This window comes from Ictalurus furcatus, chromosome 4, assembly GCF_023375685.1.
Source record: "Ictalurus furcatus strain D&B chromosome 4, Billie_1.0, whole genome shotgun sequence".
Classification (NCBI taxonomy): domain Eukaryota; kingdom Metazoa; phylum Chordata; class Actinopteri; order Siluriformes; family Ictaluridae; genus Ictalurus; species Ictalurus furcatus.
In genome coordinates, this window is record NC_071258.1 from 8,884,086 (window position 1) to 8,909,086 (window position 25,001).

At 36.7% G+C, this 25,001-nt stretch overlaps 1 protein-coding gene across 9 annotated transcripts in view; it reads left to right on the top strand.

Annotated features, from left to right (window-relative positions):
* The first annotated feature begins 22,552 nt into the window (after window positions 1-22,552).
* tspan9a (tetraspanin 9a) overlaps window positions 22,553-25,001 on the top strand; it is a 219,715-nt gene continuing 217,266 nt past the window's right edge. For 6 of the 9 annotated variants that reach the window (XM_053622820.1, XM_053622821.1, XM_053622822.1 and 3 more), the window contains exon 1: window positions 22,553-22,971. The gene's annotated coding sequence lies outside the window, so the exon portion shown is untranslated. The remainder of the gene's footprint in view (window positions 22,972-25,001) is intronic. The other 3 variants (XM_053622818.1, XM_053622827.1, XM_053622823.1) reach the window with 2 other exon arrangements.

Sequence of the window (25,001 nt, forward strand, 5' to 3'; positions counted from 1 at the left end):
CTGCAGTCGTTAATGTGTAATAGCCATCTCCATGAGCTCATCCGTCATCCTTGCCTCTCCTGCTGAACTGTTTAGCCATTTACTAATGATAGGAATAATTAGCATTATGAACTTTTAAGGCGTTCACTATATCATTCTCAGATTCCCCATACACCTCATTAGAAAACATTCCTAAAACAGCCTCTTGTGGAGATTGAAGCACAAAATTAGCAGAAAACTGAATTTATATACCAAATGGCTCGAATAGTCCGATTCCGGGTGTATTCCAGCTTCACATCCCATGTTCCTAGGAAAGGAACCACTAAATAATCCACTATGACCTTGACCAGGATAAAATGAGTATGAAGTAATATTTTTGTTTTCTGTAGTGTCGTCCTCAAGGTGAGAGGCTGGTGGAGGGATTGAAAGTGTCTTCAGGTGTGACCGTATACTGAGCTCAAAATGGGTGCACATACACACACACACACACACACACACACACACACACACACACACACACACACACACACACACACCATCCAACAGAAATACACACAAGCCTGTCAAACAAACACACACACACAAATGAAAATGTTATTCCCAAGCACACCTCTCAAGCAGAAACTCTGTAGGCAAATGAATGCCAACAACACATACACACGCGCACACACACACACACACACACACACACACACACACACACACACACACACACACACACACAGACATGATAGAAAAACACATAAACACGAAAATAAACAGACTATTCCTATGCACTCATCTCAGCATGAACTCTGTAGGTTAATGAGGTCTACAGTGCCACCCCCACTCTGTCTGTCTGTCTGTATCTCTCTCTCTCTCTCTCTCTCTCTCTCTCTCTTTCTCCCTCTCTTTCTCTTGGCTTAAATTTCATGGGGCACAGAGAGTGTTCCAGTCAGCCCACACACCGCACGCAAACAAGCAACCACACACAAACTCACAGGCACAAGTAATGACACATGGGTATCGTTCCAAAAATGTGTGCGAAAAAAATTCAGACTTAGTAAAAAGGTTGTTATACACTGCTGCTACAGCTCAAAAAGTGCAATCACACCAAAGCACTGAATCATCATTAGCCGCACTGCTTACTGCCTACACAAATATTTCAACTCAATAGGACCTCTGTTCCGATATTAGAACGTTATAATTCTGGTTATTTATCATTGAAAAATAAAGTAACTAAGATTTTTTTATTCCCCAAATGAAACTAGCTAGCAACATTGTATACAGGACTGAAATATTATTTAATTACATGTTTCATTTTAGCCTGAGGACAAAGCGGTTACTGAAGATGAATGAATATGGTTCTATTGTATTTCGAATGGTTTTAGTCTTTCAGTTCCATCCCATTTGCTATAGATCCAGGAACACACTCATGAACTTTGGCTTTATTTTCTATCTAAAGCTTCTGTAATTCAGTGATGGCCTTTTAATGTCCCTGAATACTGGTGAGAAGTTAAATCAAGCATATACTGGCTTTTAGAGCACTGTTTGTTCTAGTCACTGAAGCCTTGCCTCTTCTCATATGTTTCCAATAAGATCCAATTTATCTCCACTCAGATCAATTGAGGTCTGTGGATGAATAAGTTGAATATGAGCTTAAGGGTTGGCCTCTCGGAGAGCGGGCTATCTTCCCATCGACTGCTTATTCAACTGAGACACTCATCTGTTTTCTGCAAATAAACCGCTCTTTAATTGGATTTTCATGGTTATGGATTTTTACCTGAGGCTAAATCTTCACTAGTGTTGATTTTATGACCTTCAACCAAACCCTTATCAGCTCATTTTGTCTCTTCCATTTTGGCATCTAAAATGTATTTATAAATGACATGTATTTGTTCCTGAGATATTGTACATTACAACCTGGCATTCAAACATTCAGGAATAAACATGCATTTTACTATCATGATTTATAATTCTATCTTTCTACATTGTGCCCTAAAATCAGTGTTAGGGAAGCTGCTTTGCAATTGTCAAGCAACAAGCAAAGAACAAGTAGCTAACTACACTGAAGCTACTTTGTCAAGCTGAGGAAAATCAACTGTGATATTTTCATCTTATTGTCCAACAGTAACTTCAATGCCCAGACTTAAAAATGTACATGTTTTTTAACAAGATATTCCATAACAAATAAGTTTAGCTTTTCTATTTGTAATCCATTCTTGATAAAATGCCTTAGTGACATTAATTAACTATAAAACAACATCATGAAAAAGCAGCAAATCCCAAGAATGCTCACTCCAATTCCTGGTTCAGTTTGTTTCTAGAAACATCTAGCTATCCTGTTAATATTACTGAGCATACAGTAATCAATGTTGAATTAAATAGCTGCAATATGAATAATAATGCTTGTTATCATTGCTTTGTGTTTTATATTGGATGATGCTATTAAATAAATAACTGAGATCAGTTGTCATGCGCCGTCAAAACAGTTTTGATAATTCACTGGTTCATCGTATTCGGTTCAACAGAAAATACTCAATGCCTACTGCAATCAGGTATGCTCACCTGATCACCACAATACTGTTGAGCCAGCATTGGCAGAGCTGTTATGAAATCTGCTCCTTTGCCAATGCCGGCCCGACTGTATTGTGTATAGTGAACTAACATAGCAACCGAAAATAGACATCGGGCTAATGTCAGTTTGCTACCTCGGTTAAGTTATGAAGGTGATCATGCCTGATTGCAGTAGGCATACATTTTATAACAGCTATACGAAGGCTGGCTCAATCAAAGCAAAGAAGTGCTCTTTGTAACAACTCTACTAATTCTGGCTCAATGCTCTCCCAATGTTGGAAAAGGAGCACTCTTCGTAACACCCTTGCCAATTGTGGGCCAACATTGGTAAGATGGATTTAAAGATGGTTGAACATTTGTTAACCCTGGTGTCACAATGTTGGCCCAGTAAACAATATGATATTGGCACAACGTTGGCGTCCAGCGCTGACCTAACAGAATGGCTCAGTTTGCCCAACTGGGTGGGTAATAAACAATGAGCTATCCAGCTTTATGTCCAACCTTAAATAGGTTCTTAAAGTTTTCAATGTCAGCAGGATTTTTTCACATTTTTTTTGCATGGGATATAAACAAATGTGTATATGTTTTAATTTTTAACGCTCACATACATTGATAAACATGACTACTGATGTTCAGTGATGACTGACTAAGTCTTGGTTTCATCACTAGAAGAATGTATCCTATAGCTGTAGCGCAATGCTGTTATTCTCCAGACTAGCTACTCCAAAACACTGCCTAACAAAACTGCCTTTAATCTTTTATTTTGTGTGTGTGTAAAAGATTAAAGGCAGTGTTGTTAGGCAGTGTTTTGGAGTAACTAGTCTGGAGAATAACCGCATTGCGCTACAGCTATAGGATACATACTTCTAGTGATGAAACTTCAATAAAGACTTAATCGATCATCATTGAACATCAGTGGTCATGTTTATCAATGTATGTGAACGTTATATATATATATATATATACATATATATATATATATATATATATATATATATATATATATATATATATATATGAAAAGCTTATTAATCTATAGCAGTATAATTCAATAAAAGATTCAAGAGTTAAAGGTAATTGCAGCAGAAAGATCCATGTGTCATCAAATAATGATTTATTGACACTACTGATTGCTATAAGAACCTCTCCTCCTGAGATTATAGCCAGCACTTTCAGCTGATTGCATAATTTATCTCCAGAGCTGCAATGTCAGCAGCTGATGCCCATCTTCCCAGCGTAATGGAGATTAGATGTGCATCACTGTTTCCTTTTTATATACTACTTACAAAAGGGCATAAGGTTGCATTTTGTAGCAAATCATTGCCATATGAAACGATGCTCTGAACATGTTGGGGAACATGTGAGAATGGAGTGTAGAAACCTGTAGTGTTCACATGTGTCAGAGATTATGCCAGTAAGAAAAAGGAAAAATATTTTTATTAAGTTTTATAAGCTGTAAGTTTTATTGAGCATCTTGCAGAACCAGCCACGGTTCTTCTGGAGACTTTGACTGTCGCACTTGCTTCTTATTTTTGAAGCAAAACCCAGCAGCTTTCATTGTGTTTTTTGTCTGAAAAGTGGTCTCTTACGTAATAGGCTGCTTTCTTTGACATACAAACATGTTTCTGTAACATTTAATTGTGCTGGGAAACTAATGATAGGAAGTCTAAAATGTTTTTTTTCTGACTCGATAATGTAGAAGTAAAAAGAAAATAAAAATCTATAAGTTTGTACCAAAAAAAGGGTGCCTAATACTTTTGCACAGTACTGTACATTTGCATACTAAGAAGCTGTGCATAATGCATAAATGCATAATGTTATAGGATTTGGATTTGTACATGTACACAAAGAGAGAAAGAACAAGCAATGAAGCTCTAGTCCCTCAGAGAGTTCATGGATCAAGTACAATCGGTGATCCCCATATTTGCTGATAGCTTCCATATGTCACTAACCACACAGGCAGAGTTCATCAGGGCGTGTATGTGTGTGTGTGTCTGAGGCGTGTGTGTGGCGTGTGGTGTGTGTGTGCGCAAAAAAAAGAGACCTCTATGACTACGTTATTGTGTCTCTCTGTCAAAAACAGATGGGTGTTGAGTGCCTTTATCAATGTTGCTCTACTGGGTTTAGAAAATTAAGCTGCTATCATAGATGCTTAAAGACTTTAACCGCTGCAAATTTCAATTTTATCTGCAGCAGCAGAGCCGTTCATGTTCTCAGTTCTAAATAAATGCTCAGGTCTAAATAAATGCCTCTGTCAAGAGGCACTGGTGCTTGAATGACAACTTAAGTAAGAACCCGTTTTTAAATATTTGGAAGTGTGTATGACAAATCTTTGCTTCAATACTTTTAGACAAACATGTTTTCTAAAAACGATTGCTCTGGAACAAGTTTAGCTCTGATTATCAGCCATGCAGTCATTCATAGTCACAAATATCATTAATATGCAATGCTATGAAAAGATCAAATGAATGATGAATACACAGTCAGATATAACGTATTAGCATTAACCAAAACTGCCATAAACAGAAGCCAAACATTGTTAGTTAGATATTTAGTTTGAGGTTATTTCTGTAGTCTCTGTAATTGTAGGGTGGCCACAGAGCTAATGGGATTCTGACAGGTCTGCAAACACACATCTGTTAGTGGCATTGGCATTTAGCTCACTTTCATGTCATCACTTTATCACCAACTCTTCCGTGCAAAGACAATAGAGAAAAGAAGGGACTAGAGATAAAAAGCTAAGGTCAGGCGAGAATGTGTAGAGGGAGGGAATGGGCTACAATGGGGCATAAAAAGCCATTAGAGCTCTCACACACCCATGTTTGTCTTACTATACTTGCCAGGACTTTCCATCAAAATAATTATTAATGCAGCTAATGAATGCTATATGTACACCTAAATCTAACCATATCATTAACCTCAGTAACAACTAGCTGCAGTTTTTGTTTAAAAAAACAACAACAACAAAAAAAGGGCACCAGTGTCATGGGGATTAGCCAAATGTTCTTGCAAGGTCAAAGCTCTCAGATATTTCATTCATTGTGGGGGCATTTGGTCCTTGGTCCAAACCAAGATATAAAAACATGTCCACCAGGAAAAGGTTCAAATAATTAAACAAAACATATATATATATATATATATATATATATATATATATATATATATATATATATATATATATATATATATATATAATAGGATGAAAATATTATAGAAATAAAATTGTTTAAAACATACATATAAAACATTATGAAAAAATATCTATGAAAACTATGAAAATTTTTGTATGCTCCAGTATCACAGTATTTGTATTTCACCATGCCAACAAAGTCTGTTTAGATAATATTAAGGTAGGAGTGTGTGTTCAATTATTTAACTACTTATTCAATTCAGACTTATTAAGAAGATATTTCTTAGCCTGTAGTAGTTTTACCAAAACAATGTAAAAATACGGTTTCCTCTGATTTTAACTTGTAGATTATTACACAGTTATTTATAATAAAGCATGTTACTCAGTAACTAGTGTGAATTAGTTACAGTGAAAGTAATGGGGAAGGTGTGTATTTATGTGAGTTAGAAATGTACTGTAAGTCAGGATCCACTGATGAGTCCTGGGAGTTTATGAGGTTAAAATTATGACAAGCTAGTTATGTGTATTCATAGAGCCTATGGAAAATAAGTTAGAACTTGAGTCCTTGGGAGGAGCTACTTTATGTAGCCAGAGTCTTTATCCTCTGCTGATAAGGTTAGTGGTTAAAAAAAGGCAGAAACTCTTTGGCTATGAGCGGTGGTGCTCTCTAACATGTAAAGACGTTATTTGACTCTAGGTAGTGTCTTAATTTTGGTAATTTTCAGTCACAGTGGCTTAGTGGTTGCCTTGCACCTCCACGGTTAGGGGTTTGAATCCCGCCTCTGTCCTGCATGTGCAGAGTTTGCAAGTTCTCCCCGTGCTTCAGGGGTTTCCTCCCCCATTCCAAAGACATGAATTATACTCTGATTGGCTTTTCCAAATTGTACGTAGTGTGTGAATGGGTGTGTGTGTGTGTGTGTGTGTGTGCGATGTGTGTTCCCTGCCTTGTGCCCCGAGTTCCCTGGGATAGGCTCCAGGATCCCCCGTGACCCTGTGAAGGATAAGTGGTATGAAAAATGGATGGATGAACGGATAATGAAAGTTCCATTTAAACAAAGGTAACGTTTAATCGCTGAGAAACTGTGAATGAATAACCGATAGCTGGATAAGTAACGTCTTTGTCCTGGGCACCCAGTCCACCCCTTTACTTCTTGGTTGTGTCCAATTTTAGAATATTTTATATACAGTATGTGATTAAAGTAGCAGTCAAATTAGAAATTAAATGTAACTCTCCAAGTATAATTAATGTCTATGCAATAGATTGAACATTTCAACGCTAGTTATGCCATTGCTTCACACAATAGCACTTTTATTCATGCATGTCTTATAGTGGCATATTGAAGTTTTCCTCGAATAATAAGCCGGATATTAAAATTCAGTACACTTTCATCCTTCATGAATATTGCTGCCAGCACCATTATCACTTGTTCTGTCTGGTTTAATTCAAGCATTTCTGTTTCATTCCATCAGAAAAGGAGAAGCAGTAATCGGAGTACTGTGCTTATCAGAAGGAGAGGGTCAGAAACAGAGCCAGACTGACATTGTTCATTTGAAACACTGGAGGAAAATAAATGAGTTTCTTTGTTTAGAATAGAGAGGCTTATCTTTCACCTCCTTTTGGATGGCAACTCGCAGTAAATTCATTCATAATGCAATTATATCCCTTCTTTCAGAATAGTTTCTTGTAACAAGAAAGCTTTTTAAAGGGTATAATGGATTTTGTTTGTCTACAAATACAGTACATTGGTTCAAATCATGTTCAGTCAGGAATGACTAAATGTGAATATTTCACAAAAAAATAAATAAAACCTATATCAAACATGCAAGATTGTTCCACATCCTATAGCATATATACTTAATGAATAGTGCTTCATTCAAAATTTGTCATTGCAAAAATCAAGGTAGAATGTTCACTTTTGCTCAGTTTCTTAGACTGTACATTTGCCTCGTAATTCCAGGGTTGGGGGTTTGAATCCTGCCTCCGCCCTGTGTGCACGGGGTTTGCATGTTTGCCCTGTACTTCAGGGGTTTTCTCCAGATACTCCAGTTTCCTCCCCCAGTCCAAAGACATGCATTGTAGGCTGATTAGCATTTCCAAATTGTCCATAGAGTGTGAATGTGTGTGTGATTGTGCCATCCAGGGTGTCCCCCACCTTATGCCCCAAGTACCCTGGGATAGGCTCCAGACTCCCCGTAAACCTGTGTAGGATAAGTGGTATGGAGGATGGATGGATGGATGGATGGATGGATGGACGGATGGAGTTTATTTGATAAAAGGAAGAAAAGGGCTCAGGACATGTTCCAGGAGTCTGTCTGCTCCACCCTCCAGTGCAAACCATCGCTTTTCCTAATACTCCCTACACCTACAGCCTTTACATTCAGTCCCCTCCTCACACTGGCTTGCAGAGACTGGTAATGTATTAGGGTCATGTGGAGATACTGTACAGGTGGAGATACTGTACATGGTCATTTGAATGAGGAGCAAGACACAGATGACAGTTCACCCTTCTAAAGTCAAACATTCTGGCAAAAAATACTCAGGTGGTGTTTCCTGGAAGACTTCAAACAGCTACAGTATCCTTAAGAATGTGTGTGTGTGTGTGTGTGTGTGTGTGTGTGTGTGTGTGTGTGTGTGCGTGTGTTTGTGTGAGGAAGAGGCAGTTTTGCTCCAAACCTGTGTGTGGATTGTGGGAAGTTTCTTTTCAAATCTTATACAGTACAGGTAGGCTACCTGTAGGACCTACAGTATATACTTTAATAGGCCACTTTAATAGAAACAGCTATACCGCCACATGTTCATGCAATTATCCAGTCAGCCAATCATGCGGCAACAGTGCAAAATGTAACATCATGCCGTTACAAGTCAAGAGCATCAATTAATGTTCACATCAAACATGAAAATGAGGGGAAAATGTAATGGTTGTTGGTGTCAGACTTGCTTATAGAAGCACCTTGTAGATGAGAGAGGTCAGAAGAGAATGGCCAGACAGGTTTGAGCTGACAGGAAGTATATTGTAACTTAATTCAATAACCAATCTTCAGAACAATGTTGAACAGAAAAGCATCTCAGGACGCACAACATGCCAAACCTTGAGGCAGATGGGCAACAACAGCAGAAGACCACATTGGGTTCCACTCCAATCAGCCACGAACCAGAATTTGAGGCTACAGTGACCACAGACTCACACATACTGGATATTTGAAGACTGAAAAAAGACCAGGTGATGTTTTCCTATTCTTTAACTCTCTAGGAGAGCCAGCTGGTGCTCGCAGATATTTATAAACCAATCTAAAACAGAGGCTTAGTGTTTTTTTTTACTGGTAAGAGCATCACAGAATTCCCTGTAGATGTTGTACTGCATGTTTAAGCTGAAGATTTAAGCTTCCTATTTATATACTCTTAATTATTCATTATATTGACTCAGATATATCAAGATTGCACAGTCTTAATAATATTTAAGCCGCTACATACATACAATATTTTTTAAGATTATGTATTTCTACGTCTCACTAAATGTTACGACAAAATATAGCATAATGTGTCATGATATCCTTTAAAACTTCCTGTAAGCTTCTCCAAGTTGTATATTTTCCAGATATATGTGCTGCAGTAGATATGGCGTCTTTAGTCATTTGACCAGGGACAGCTACGTCAGAGTTCCTTTTGAAAAGCAATGAGCAACATGGGAAGATGGATGTAACGACGGAGTCCATCAATCAACGCTGACATTCTCCCAGTGAAACCAGCCCTCAGGGCTAGCCACTTTCAGATGTTGAAACCCCTGAGGCTCAACTAAAAAAAAAAACTCTCCGTCTTTCAGTCCCACTGCCTCTCTTCCTGTCCTAACCTCTCATACATCATCGTCTCTGTACTGACCTCAATTACAACCTGAACGTAGGCATTATTTGCTTGCTGTTCCCATGGTGACTATGACATTCAAGCGTTCGTGTTGTTAACAGACCTGTTACTAAACCACCCAACTCATTTTACAAGGATCCTCAAGCTTTCATAGGTCTGTAGTGCAGATCAGGTTTAACAGAGTGTGTGTCCTTCAGATCAGGGGGACTGGCTTTTACTGGGCATTGGATTGCTCTACAAGACTCCCGAGTCTCACCTCACCATAGGAAAAACACAGCTGACAAAACCAGGACATTCTTCAGTTTTTTGGACATGAATGAACTTGTAAGCATCTTGAAGAATGAGGTCTGAAGTAACAGTTTGGAAGGGTGCACCATGGTGTGTTGTTTGTAACCTTATTGAAAAAGGTTTAGTATAAGAATATGTGTATATACTTTTATACTTGGAGAGAAGAACAGTATAATGGCCATATTCAGAGATTAATTAAGTATTTAGTTGGGACATAACCAAATATGAATGCATTATTTGGAAAGAACATACTGTATAATATGTTCTAAACAGATACAAATACAGATGCAAACAAGAGGTGCACTGTTTGTTTGATTCTGTGTTTGTTCGTTTGTTTTTTATTAAGCTTGCCAGAAGGGTTCACAGGGGTTGAGAAAGAGAGAGAGAGACAGAGAGAGAGAGAGAGTGAGAGAGAGAGAGAGAGAAACACAAATTATTAGGTGTGCTCATTTTCATGTAATGGTTAAAGAAGATACATTGCGTGCAGAGTGCATGTAGGGACTCCGGCAAGACTAGCTATGACAGCATGACTACACATTTTCCCACCTCACGCCCCTAACCCTGTCCAGGAAAAAGCGGTTACTAAGGACGAATGATAAATAAGAGTACATTCACGGTAATCTATACTGTCATGATCAAGCCCTCTAGAGTTATCTTGGTGTATATAAAAGTTGCATGCCGTGCTTCTTTGTTGTGGGCTTATATGGCCTCCCACTGTGGTGACTGTTAAATGTGTTTATTTGTTTTTAATCACCACATTTGTTTAATGTTCCTTTATGTTATATCCAAGTTAATTGATAGAATCTGGGCTCCCTTACTGTTTATTACAATTTGCCTTTGATAGACTTAGCAGGAGATGCTTCCTATCCAACTACCGATTTAAGCGTTTGTTTTATGTGAATGGTAAAAACCTTCAAAAGCTTGTTTTTAATAAGTGCCATAAAGTTATTTTATTTAAACTATTAACAGTTTCATGCATGTGTGAATAAAAACCCAAGGATGAAATAAAAGTTAGAATATGGGAAGAACTGTATTCAGAGTCTGTGAATTAAGTTATATAAATATTTATGTGGGAAAGTTTCTCATATTCAGAGTCTGGTTATGCAGGTATTTCATTAGATTTTCTAGGTGGCCTAATCAGATGATTAAAAGTGCCTGCATGCAATCCACACCTTCTTTGCTGAGAGAAGTGGTGTCCACAATTGGGTTTTTCAAGAGTCTCAAGATCATAATATCTCAGAAATAGTATACTATATGGCCAAAAGTTTGTGAACACCTGACCATCACACCCATATGTTGGTCTTCCCCAAAAGCACACAACTGTATAGAATGTCTTTGTATGCTGTAGCATTAAGGATTCCCTTCATTGGGACTAAGCAGTCCAAACATGTTCCAGCATGACAATGCCCCTGTACACAAAGCGAGCTCCATGAAGACATGGTTTCCCAAGGTTGGTGTGGAAGAACTCGAGTGTCCTGCACAGAGCCCTGAGTTCAACCCCACTGAACACCTTTAGGATGAGCTAGAATGCCAACTGTGTCCCAGGCCTCCACACCTGACATCAGTGCCTGATCTCACTAATGCTCTTGTAGCTGAATGAACACAAATTCCCATAGCCATGCTTCAAAATATAATGATATGTCTTACCAGAAGAGGGCAGGTTATTATACCAGCAAAAGGAGACTAAATCTGGAATGGGATGTTAAAAAACACATAAGTGAGATGGTCGGGTGTCCACAAACTTTTGGCTTTTGCCGTATAGTCCTAGTTATAATTATCAAATTAATCACTGCAGATTTGGCTTAAATTACAATATGGCTTCCACCCTCATTATTTGTTAGGTTACAAAATAACAATTGATCTAGCATGTCCTATTTTTTTCACATTTAATTTTTTTATTTTGTATGACAGTGATTATTGTGCGCACAACCTAATGCAGCCATAAGACACTAAATCTAGGTCATGAAATCATTTCAATCACTTTGATTCACAGCATTGTTGATTTAATACAATAATGCCACTGTTTTTGTTCATGTGATACACTTTTTTAACACTCATCTGATAAGGACAGGGTGACCAAGCTTACTTTAATTGCAATTTTATCCATGAAATATTTTGTCATCAAAATAAGCCATGTCTCAGATGAAGATGTACTCCAATGTTGTCCATTTGAAGAAAAAAAAAAGAAACCCTTTTTGTGGACTTTAAAGCACTGATAATCTTAATTAATCAATTAACTTGATTTTTATTTAATATTGGTCTTGACTATGACATTCCATAGTTGTTTTTGCCTACGGCATTCCATAGTCAAGGTCAGAATCTCGCACAAGGGACTTCAGTTTGTTTTGTTGTTGCACTGAATAAAGCTCGATCAAGTGTTTTATCAGGCTGCTGTTGAAAATGAAGGTTGTTGAGAATCAGATGCTTCACAATCACTGCTTAGGTAGAAAAAAAATTAAAAGAAATGCCAGCATGTGGCTTTTGAAATACTTGCTGAAGGCCAGATGCTGTAGTGTGTTTTGTTTTGAGCCAAGGGAGCCTTACTTTTAAAGACAGCTTTATGCCACTCCTGCCTTGGAGATATTAATAAATTCAGCATATAAATTCTTCCCCTTTGCCTTAGCAGTATGACTTTCTGATTCAGGTGTTGGGGCTGATCTCCTAGAAGTACAATATTTCCTCTTACCAAGCCCCTCATTCACATTCATGCACATTTCAGTAGCCTCGTACTCCTTTAATCTGTTCTGCATTTTGAGCTTTAATGATGCACACTCACACTCCAGCCTCTTATCCCTGACAGCTTTGTTAAGTGGTTCCTCATAGCAACCCTGGCTCTTCTAAATGAGTTATTTTTGACATCAGTGTCATGTCTGTCATAATTTTTTTCTCATCATAGAGCACAACTCTTATGTCTATATTGCTCCACAGATTCAGCCAACCAATCATCATGTGGTCATGTGTATTAACTTAATGATTTTACCAGTGACACTTATCAAGAACAGGCTGCCGTTGTTCACAAACTGCAAAATGTTAAAAACAGGGAAATAGAACATGCTAACCGTGTAATTTAATATGTCTGAATTGATTTCAGAAGCCGTTTTACCATCTGAAAGTATATCCCTGTGGGCTTTTGGAGTTGTAAAACTGAGGTAGCTTTAACACTGTTGCTGCTGCCAGTTTTAACACTTCTTAAGGGCAGGGTTTCAATTCTGATTAGTCCACAACTGCAGCACTCGTCCAGTCCAAACAGATAGGGATAATGACCCAAAGCCCTAAAATGGGACAGGATGCTAGATCCATTAAAATAATAATAATAATAATAATAATAATAATAATAATAATAATAATAATAATAATAATAATTTATACCAAATTATACAACTGCATTGTTGAGTTCTCTAATCTGATTGGTCAACCTTTGATTGAAAGGTTTATATTAATGTGCTCATTCCTATACAGCATCATTATCATCTTGTAGATGCGTCATAACTATAAATGGTTAAAAACCATGATGTGTCATTAATTTATTAATTAAAATGTATATTTGTTAGCAAATGGTGGGCACGTACTGGGTAGCACCTACAACATGCATTATAGGCTGATTTCCAGATTGCCCACAGTGTGTGAATTGATGTGTTGGTGTGTGCAATTGAGCCCTGCGATGGGTTGGCATCCTATCCAATGTGACCCCCGCCTTGTGTCCCAAGTTCCTTGGGATAGGCTCCAGGCTCCTCCGCTACCCTGTATAGGATTAGCGGTAAAGAAATTGATGGATGGAATTGTTAGCACATCTCTGTGGTGTAAGAGGAATTAAACGATGGGGGGTTGGCGTGGGGTGGTCGGGAGTGGTTAACAGTAACAGTGACTCTGCTTCGCTTCACAGCACACCACCGAGTCATATAGGAATATTTTCCTATAACAGCACTCCCTGTCATGTATTATTCCTTACATAACTTCCAATTTGGGTGTTGAATAGAAATACTAAAAATGTAACTGTTATGGTACAACACAGTAGTGTACAGTCTAGTATGTGTTTAACAATTTTATTTGACATAATAGACAATAACTCTTGTATTCTCTAAGTTGGACGTAGTGCTTTAGTGGTCCCACAGTGGCTTGGCTTGCTGTTTTTCACATTAACAGAAGGGAGCCTAACACATCATGTTGTGTAATAACCAAGTCAATCTGTAGCCTCATTTCAGAATTAAAGCTATAAATCCATAATACACTCACACTCTAGCTACTGTCCCTTACCCCTATACCAGTTTAATGTGAAGTACGAGGTAAGGCTAAGGGAATAAATGTGATTGTTCTATAATACTACAAACATGAATACTGAAATTTGTCAATGTTCTTCAATACATTAGACATTCTAAGGGCCTTACTGGGGCCTACTGGCACCTGTTCAATTTCCCTAAACTAGATATGTAATGAAATAAGTGCAGAAATGCACAGTTTGTGTATTATGTTTCCCGCTACATCTTTAGGCAGGTAGCGTGATAATGCACAATTCACACCTGCGTGTCTTTTTGCATTAGAGGAACGTTCAAGCAACAAAGAACAATAAACAAACTGTGGTTTTAGGGTTTCTGGCTTCAGATTAATGCCCTTGGCATGATTAGAGCTGATTAAGCCAATTATATGACATTTGATGCTAATGTCTTTGTGCCCAAAGACCTATTGAAGTGGGAGGAGGCTCATCACAAGTCATGCTAGTAAAAAGACCAATTGAGCTTTAAGTGTGCTTACTGCTCAAATGTTTGAAATTTGATTGCACCACACAATGTGTACTATTTTGCCCGTAATGATGGTGAGCACTCATCACAGAGAGGGGTGCTGCCATTGTTTCACTCAAATAATTGTCACAGAAGGCCAACGGACAATTGGAATATTTTGAAATAAAAATACATAGACTAAATTTATCTGTGTCTGAACTGGCCCACTTGTGCTTTCACACTCCTACATGCACATATAAATTCATCCTTGGTGAGCCAAATCCACTGCCACACACACACACACACACACACACCACACACACAGAAAGCTATTTCCAGACCTACCGCAAACTCTGTCACCCAACATTTGGCTAATATAATGATCATTCTTATTAGGGATGTAACCAAATGTGAATACATTATTCAGAATAAACAATGTGTTCTACATATGTATAAATATGAAAATAGGTGGGGGTTTTGGTGGGCGAGGGGATTTGGGGGGGGGGGGATGGGGCTGTGTTAGAAAGCTTTACAGGACATCTGGTTGAGACTAGAGGTGTGCATCATGACTGGAAGTACCACAGGAAGCAACAAAAAAGTTGCATCTGCAGGAGGTTTTGATATTTATGAGGGTGTGAACAAGTGTGAGACTAAGACAGAAGGTGTGTGACGTGAGGCACTGCATAGAACATTTACAGCGTTCATTCATTCATCTTTAGTAACTTCCTGGTCAGAGTTGCAGTGGTTTAAATTAGGCTACTAGTTTGTTTATGTTTGGGAAACAGAAGCAATTAAATTCATTAGGAAATATCACAGGCAGGTACAAACAAAATAACAACTGTGTAAGCGTAATAAAAAAAATTTAATCTTTTTTTTTTTTTTAAACAGTCCCGTGTTCATCTCCAGTTGAGACCAATTAGTGATGTAGCTGAGGTTGAGAAACTGTCAGAGCCAGAATTCAGACACTGTGTTGTTTTTTCCCCAAGTCTTTTTCAGTGTTTCCCAGGCATAGTGATAACAAACAAACAAACAAACAAACCTACCAGTTTAGGTCACATTCACTTTGGGATCAAATCTAAATACAGATTCAGATGCAGATATTTGGAGCATTAAAAAGATACAGATACAGATAGTGGCACTGTGTTGCACCCTTAATTCTCATTGTATTGTACACCACCTTTCCCTCTGAGATCAGTGAAATCAGTGTCCAGAACATGGCTTGAAATGCTATCTGATAACGCTTATCTTTTTAATTCATGTTGTCATTATCAATGTAGTGAATCACTCACAGAAGCTGACCTAGGTGTGTTTACAGTAATAGATCTGAGGCAGGACAAGTAATTGAACCTGTTTCCTGTCTCTACTGCAGGTGTAATCCCCTCAGACTCACAACAATTAAGTACTTAATCCCATGTGTTTGACCTGAACCCCACTCTGCAGGATGACTCATTAGCACTGTCAGGAAGACTGTACTACGTCTGCATACTAATGACGCTGCTGCTAAAATACAGAAAGTCTGGATATTAACAGCTGCCATATGAAAGCAATACTCTCAAACTACTGATGAAAAAAATGGTATATAATAGTGTATCAGTGCTGTGTTTACAAATCATCCATTAAAGATTGAATAGGGCTTTATTCATATTGCCAGTACTCTGAAGTACTATGTGTATTTAAAATTATGTGACATGGTTTTGCATGAATTATTTGCAGCATTCAGATCTTTTAAGCGTTCAATCAGACATGAAGCAAGACGGCCAATTATTATGTTTTTATCTAAACCAAATTACAATATCCAGTATCACCCAGAAAATGATAAGTTCCCTATTGAGTCTGGTTCATCTGTGGTTTCTTCCTCGTGTTGTCTCAGAGAGTTTTTCATTGCCAATGTTGCCTCTGGCTTGCTCATTAAAGATCTAATTCTACGTCTGGATTTCTGTAGAGCTGCCCTGTGACCATATCTATTGTTAAAATGATATACAAACGAAACTGAATTGAATAGATGCGATTTGTATTCCACTGTTAACATCACATTATAATTATATTAGACCTATAATTACTTCATTGCCAATGTAATAGAAGTTGGTACAGATTTCTGTCAAATGAATTGTAATGAATTATATCGTGGAATTCCCAGTGGAAATTTGTGCAATTCTAACATAAATTAGCTGAATCTCTGAATATGAGATCTGAAAATTAGCTGAATCACTGAATATGGGATTTCAGTGGAAGGTCATAGGTATGTTATTGTTCACAATCCAACTGGATTTTTATGGGTTATTCATTGAAATATTGCCGGATTTCTCAGCATCAGGGTTTTGTTCAGGTTTCTGTTGGATTTTTATGGGTTAGTCATTAATGTACATACATCAAATTCTCATATCTCGTTATGAGTCTCATTTATATTATATAGGTCTCATTAGCTAAGTTTACAGCCGGTGCAGCCTAGTAATCAGTTCATAATTTAACTCAGCTCAGTTAGGGTAAAAACCTTCATATCTACACCTCAATCGTAACAGAGTGAACCAATCTGAGGCCAATCTCAATTAGATTTGTATTTCAGCAAATGAGATGGGTAATCCTTTTTGAAATATGTTTAATAGAATGATAGATAATAGAAGAATTATCATCAATGAAAAAATGGATTGCTTTGAGTACAGCTTATACCTTATAGTAATAAAGGTTAAGTTTACTTGACCTATTCTTTATCAAACTAACTTAAATCCAGTAGGTTACGTTTAAAGAACTACTAAAGTAAATTTTGAAATGCTTTATGTTAAAAATTAAACAACTCTGGACCCTGAGACCTGAGAACCTAGCACTGCACTACAGTACTGGCAAAATAAGACAGTAGCCATGAACAAACCATTAATGATCATGCATTAAAGGTAACTGTTGTCGCCATTCAGTCATGATAGTCAGTTATCTGGACTTTTATTTAGAAGGGATTTTTATGAAACTTGGTCTTTACACATTTTAATTGAATACCTTTGGCCCATTTTGTTTCACGACTTGTTAACTAAATTGAAGTTAAGTGAAATAACAATTTTTTTGAGTCACAAACACTTTTTTTGAGCTGACCAATGCAGCTGGAGTAAGAGGCTGTTGTGGTGGCATGTGGCCACAAAATGTACAAGTGAACACACAATATAATTGCTTTAAAAAATAAAAATGATGGTGCATCTTCCTAAAAATGTAAATTTGATGCTCTTATCACCGCCCGTTCAACCTTACAATTATTTTTGTGCAACATGAACTGTGCTTCTGTTATGAGATCATTGTGAATTTTGCCATTCAGCAACAAATACTAAACCAAACAAAAAAAAAAAAGAGAAAAAAGTTGTGTTCACACCATGTCCTAATTACCCTAATTACGAGATTCTGACTTGTAAAAAGCATTCCTGTCCTTGTAGAACTGGTAATTACTTGTAATCTAGAAATTTTCGGAGAGCTCCGATTAGTACCACCTGACTGCTGCAATGTCATGTGGAAACACACAAAATGGCAGTGGCTTCAGCAGTAAAATGTAGTTAAGTAGATAATATTTCTGTGTATTTCATATTTCTGCATAATTCGTATAATTATTATATTATTTTATTATTGTTGTTGTTTGTTTAAACAACATGTTATTTTTATTGTTACCTATTGTGCTTTCAGTGTTCTTCAATATTTAGCAATAGCATAAAAATGTGATTTAATGTTGTAATTATGTATTTTGCAGTTGTCAACAGCATCATCTTACCGGGATTTATTTTGGCATATAGAAACACATACGTCTGAGTCCGGGGACGTGAACAGCTCCAGGTAGAGCATCCAAATTGTTATCTAGTAATTATGGTAATTCCGACATGGTGTAAACACAGCATAATATCAGATGTGGAGCTATATTTACTGTCATTCAACAAGGAATTCTTCTTTCTGTCTATTGAGTAAAGACATATGGAGGACAGTATCCTGAAATGGACAATCATGTACGAAACAGATTCAGTATGATTAAACACTCAGCTAAACAATCTAAAGCAATGCCAAACTATTGCTCTAACAACTTTGAATAGGGTTGCATGTAAAGTGCATGTAAATAGATATTTTCAACAAAATGCATGTACTGAGTTCTTTCAAAACATGAAACGAGAATCAATTTGTTCAGATAATGTATATAACCACTATAAGTATTATTGTGGTCCAAATGACACTCTGGTATATATATATATATATATATATATATATATATATATATATATATATATATATATATATATAGGGACTTTATATTTCCCCACCTCTCTCCACATGTGCTGGGTTTTCTTTTGAATTTACAATGTATGCCTAGAGTATATACCTCCAATTTTACTGACATCATATAAATGAATAGTTTGCCCTCCTAGGGCCTGTTAAATACTGCTTGATTACTTTTTAAGTGCAGTTCATAAATGCCTTCTTTAAGGAGTGGGCACCAGCACTCAAATCAAATCTCTTTACCGGGTGTTTAATGTGGATCCTGCTTTATAAACTCAAACACCCACGATGTCTCACGGCTGAGTCCTCCATTGCATCAGATTGATCAGGGTTGCACAGTATATTTGCTTGCTCTGATTCACAATGTCATTTAGAAAGAAAACTAACAAAGGATGATTTCAGATGGGCTCCACCTAATTAAACAGTGTGAGAGCCAAAATCATCATGTAAACAAAAGTAAACTATCCAGGTCCTCATAGTGGTTCTAACTCTGAAAATAAGTGGAGTGTTTTTATTTCTGGTAGCAGAATGTACACTCATGAGGCTCATAGGAAGTCACTGATAATAAACTCCTCATCTAAGTAATTATACTCTTAGGGAAAGTGGTTCCTCAAGGGTTCTTGTATAGCTAACATTTCTCACTTTCAAATATTGTTGCAAGGTTCTGCATAAAGGCTCTGTTTAATGGGTTCCTGAAGAAGATCAAGCCAAAGAGAGTACAACGTTGTGACTGACCAAGTAATTCAGGAAAATATAACTCCACTGCACTTTCTTTTTTCCATGTTTCAGGAATTAACACAGATGAACAAATCCATGTAGAAGGCAAATAAAATGTAACCTTAACTAAATTATGTCTGTCAGTGATAACTTTCTGGAGAGCATACCAAAAGTGATGCATAACTCATTATTACATAAGACGAACTTCTCCATAACATGAAGTAAGGTGATCCTAGTTTATATAAATTGCATTTTGTATTTTTTTTCTTTTTATTCAGTATTCATGTGTTGTATTTGAAATCACAATAACCAACATTACTGTACATTTTCTTCCATTAAAGAAATCCATCCATCCAGCCATTTTCCATACCGCTTATCCTACACAAGGTTATGGGGAGCCTGACCCTAACCCTAACCCTAGCCTATCCCAGAGAACTCAGGCACAACTCATCGCAGGGCACGATTGCACACGCACTATGGACAATTTGGAAATGCTAATCAGCCTACAAGAGTGGTGCATCATTGGTGTCGCTGTAGTCTTGCTCAGTGTGTATGCCTTTTCGAGAAATGTATACCACAATAGCATCTAATTGGTCTTCTTCTTCCGCTATGTAAAGCAAACTGTGAAAGGCAAGTTCAGAACTTGATTGTTCTTTCCTAAACTTGATTATAGTCTATATTCTGGGTTTTAATATTAGACTCCATCTATTCAAACTTCCCAATGTGAACACACTAAATATGCTAATTAAATTTGGGACATATCTATAAAGCCATTTTAACAGGAAGACTTTCTCTCGCTTCCACTCACAGAGAAGACTATGCACTAATGAATTCACCTTAACTATCTCTCTTGGCTACACTTCAGTAGTGATAAAAACTAATTAGCACCACAAGCCAGATGCACAGCTTTTGCTGTTTTTATGTATCCACATCAATCTTGATTTAACTGTCTCATTACAGTCATGTGGCTACATACACATGGGTGACAAACTATCACATCTGTATGTGGAAAAAACAACATGTCTTTTTAAGAGCTTCCATGAACACCACAGACTGTGGAACTGTACTGAAGGATGAACCCTGGTCTTCCTAAAGATTTTCCTTCCATTGGTGATGATGATGGCATCATCGTTTGCCATGCTAGCAAAATGCCTTGACAGCATAATAGAGCCAACAACTTTTCCTTTAACTGGTCACATGTTTGCATCTTATGTATCCAAACCAAGACCACATGAGAGCATCTTAATTTTAATTAAAAGGCATTGCATTTTTGGATTTAAAAACAAAATAGGCAAAAATAAATTGTGCCAGTTTGCATGGCACTGAAATGCCAATACAGCCTTCGATAGGCACATGATAATATATCCAATGATTATACCCAACCCCAACCCCCCCCCCACACACACACACCCCCCCAAAGCTGTAGCCATGCGGGACTGGAGTCTGATACTGCCAATAGATAACCTGATGCTCACATAGGCTCAAAATGTATACCAATTAGAGTCTTTGTAACATTACATTCATTGGATTCTTTTTGGATTTGAATAGGAATCCATGTGTAATGTCTAATAACTGGTCTCTGACATGGCATTTTTTGATTTTTATTCGCTGAATACAGCATGCACTTAGATGTTAGTGTCTGTTCCCATGACTCATTGGCCACAATTCATACATAAGAATAAACAGACTGTCATGTCTCTCAGTCACTGATCCATAAAAAAACAGCCACAGATTTGGAAGATTATGTATTAAATCTGGGTCATTAAGCATCCTGCATTAACCCATGAACATAGGAGAACAAAAGGACTCATCTGGATTTATTGTTCGTGTGGAGCAGGAAGTGTAACAATAGTTATGAATAGGCTTGGGAACAACATTAATATAAGGAAACAAGACCAAATGGAAACTCTGATGACCGAATTCCAGATATAGGCCTTTTTTTTAGGAGTACTACCTCCTTGTTTACCTCCTTGTGTGATCTCTTAATAAAGTTTTGTGAGATTAAATACATCCCTGCTGAAAAACTAAACAAAACAAATCAATCAAACAAATAAAGAACAATAGAAACCCTCATAGACAACCTTAGCTGTTTTAATTGTTATAATGAGAATTGTATTGGTTTTAATGGAAATTGTAATGGTCCACGTGGGTCTCTACTGGTAATTTGTAGCTTTCTATTGCTGGCATGTTATGTCTAGTGGGATACCACTAAAAAACAATAATAGTAATGGTTTTAATGGTTAGCTGATTTAGCTGGTTTGTAATGGTGTTTGTATTGGAAACCATTAGAATTTATGTGATGGTTTCTATTGATTTTTTTTTTTTTCAGCAGGGATATGCGAATTAAAATGGACTTTAATCCCAAATTCATAATTTGAAAATGTTAAACCTTACATTTATTTCAAGTTCAAGTGGCTTTATTGTCATTTCAACCATATATAGTTGGTACAGTACACAGTGAAACGAAACAAAGTTCCTCTAGGACCATGGTGCTACATAAAACAACACACTAACCACATGAGACACAGAACTAAATAAGATCTACAAACATTCTACATAAAGTACACGTGCAGACGTGTGCTAAAAACACAGGACAGTACAGTACCTACTAAAACAGGACACCAGGTACAGTAAGTGACAGTGTAGCGCTGACCAGTACACAGTTTTAGTGTGGAAGTGTCTGATATAACAGGTAGTGCAGAAGATAGGTGCCAAGGAGTAACAATATAATTTAAACATGGTATCAATGTAAACATAACATGCTATGACTGAGTATTCAGCAAATTAGCTTCATACAAAATATGGACATAGCAGTTATTGTTGTAACAGCCAGGTAAAGTGTATATAGTGACAATAAATTAAATTATCACTATATACACTTTATACACTATTTACACTTATATACAATTTAGTAACACTATATACACTATATACATTTAGTAACAGATAAATGAGTTTAGGGTTGTTATTTACCCTTTATTCTTATTAGATAAAGCCACAACACAAAGTTCTCGTGCATGTTGTAGTCCAAACAACCCTGTATTCGAGAGTTAGTGCCCTACATAGGGCAGAGAAGCTGTTATCCAGTTCTCCAAGAAGTGCACGTAGATAGGAAGTTGGGCGTCATTTTGGATACAGCCTCTACGTTCTCCCGTTGCGCGTTTCATTTCCGCTTCCAAAACATTCCCAGGACAGCAGTTTGACTCGGAGAGGATTCAGGACACAGCAGTGTGTAAGGATCAGATGTTACTGTGTTAAATATCCTGCAGTTCCTCTCACTACTGATTGGCTTTACGGGGAAATGCGGACAAACTGAAAGCGGATTCTCAGCTAAAGAACAGTTCATTCGACTAGTTTGTCGAACTTTATGAAAGCCAAATAGACGTTTTCTTTCTTCATTTCTATTTTTTTTTGTTGTTGTTGTTTGTATTAATTTGGAGTCATTTTTTTTTTGTCTGACAGCACCTCTACAAGTCTTCTCTTGTAACCAGGTAGGACAGCATTTCTGTTTTAAACTTTGTTGTTGATATGCTTTCTGAAACTAACGTTTTGTTTTGCCTCACGATATTGTGGTTCTGACAAAAACACAATATGAAGAATATAATAATTAGTCTAGAAATAAAGACAGACTTCAAACACAAAGGCTCTTTTTAATTTTTATTTATTTATTTATTTATTAAAATTAAACAATACCTGTGAGTTAAAATACTTTCTCCTAAATGCTTCTTCTTAAGTTCCTTATTGACTGGTGAATGTTTATGGTTAAATTAACAGAAAGAAGACCAGTTTGCTGGAGAATAACATTATTTACTCGTCTATATTTTCAAAGTAAATATGGTGAGAATACCAGTAATTACAAGCACCAGTATAAACTTCTTTTTGACTACAGTTTTCAAAATAAGTATTATTAGAATATCAGTACTTACACGTACCAGTATACTGGTATAAAATAAAGACATTTTCCAATTTTAATATTTGTGGTATTTAAAATACCAGTACCTATAACAGTATACCAGGATAAACATTTTCTTTTTTTTTTGTTTGTTTTGTTTGCATTTTTCAAAGTAAATATTATTAGAATATCAATACTTGCAAGTACCAGTGTACCAATATAACATAAAGACTTTTTACAAAGTAATATTAGTGGTATTAGAATACCACCCTGCTGAAAAAAGCAATAGAAACTATCACAGAAACACAGAAATACCAATGGTTTCCACAAGAAATACCATTACAAACCATCAGCTAACTATTAAAACCATTACCGTTATTAGTAATTAATGGTATCCCACTAGACATAACATGCCACCAATAGAAGGCAACAAATTACCAGTAGAGACCCACAAGGACCATTATAGTTTCCATTAAAACCAATACAATTCCCATTATAACCATTAAAGCCATTACAAATTCTATGAGGGTTTCTGCAATTTTTTGCAGGGCAGTATTTACAAGTACCAGTATACCAGGATAAGCTTTTTTTTGTCTACATTTTTCAAAGTAAATATGATTAGAATATCAGTACTAAAAAGTACCAGTATGCCAGCATAAAATATATGAGTTTTTTAAAAATAATATTACTGGTATTAGAATTTCCAAAAAACATATATTTTAACATTGTTATAATACTAGTACGTACAAGTTAATACATTCCCAGACTGTTTAATTATAGATGACTCAAAAACCCCAAACTTATATTGCCGAATGTATGAACCCACAGACACACAGACATGTACATGGTAGGAATTAAAAATTGTAAATTTTTAAGCAAGTAATGAATGGTATAGACCAGATAATTGATTAATTAATTAGTTAATTAGTTTGTTTGCTTGCTATAGGAGACCTCAGTTTTCATGCCAATTTCAGTCCACTCTTCACAAATATCTTCATTTGGAACACTCCACTATTTAATATCTTCACTTTCAGATCCTTTGCATTGCTGGCATTGCTGATTATTTTGGATGTCAGGGGTGTCACATGAGAGACCGGTTAGAAAACTGAAGCAGTTAACTATATTGGTCCTCCACTGGAATGCTGATCTCAGTGTGAATTTTTGAAGTAAGCCTGTTATTGTGTTGAGTGACAGGTCTTTTTTTTTTTTAGCTTATTTTTTATAAAATCAGGACAGTGCAATACATGTAGTTGTCTTTCACTCTTTTAAAGACATTTCGTAATTAATAATTTTCAGGGAAATTTAGAATTGGATGTCAGTTGTGGGGCTTAACTCCACATCTTAGTAAATCTTAGTAACCATATTGGATCCATGTTATATTTGATGTGACATTTTCCAATCCAAGACACTCAAGTATTTTATGGTACGATGTGGCAACAGAAGCTTCCAGATTGTTGGCTCTGCCAATTTTCCAATAACATTTCAATAACATTTTTCAATAACATACTTTGGTAGCTGAAAAATGCTGTCAATCAGGCATTTGCAAGTTGCTGCATGTGTGCACATCACTTTTGAAAATTAACTGAAGTTCAATTGCAAAATGTGTACAGTATTCATGATGTGTTTTCA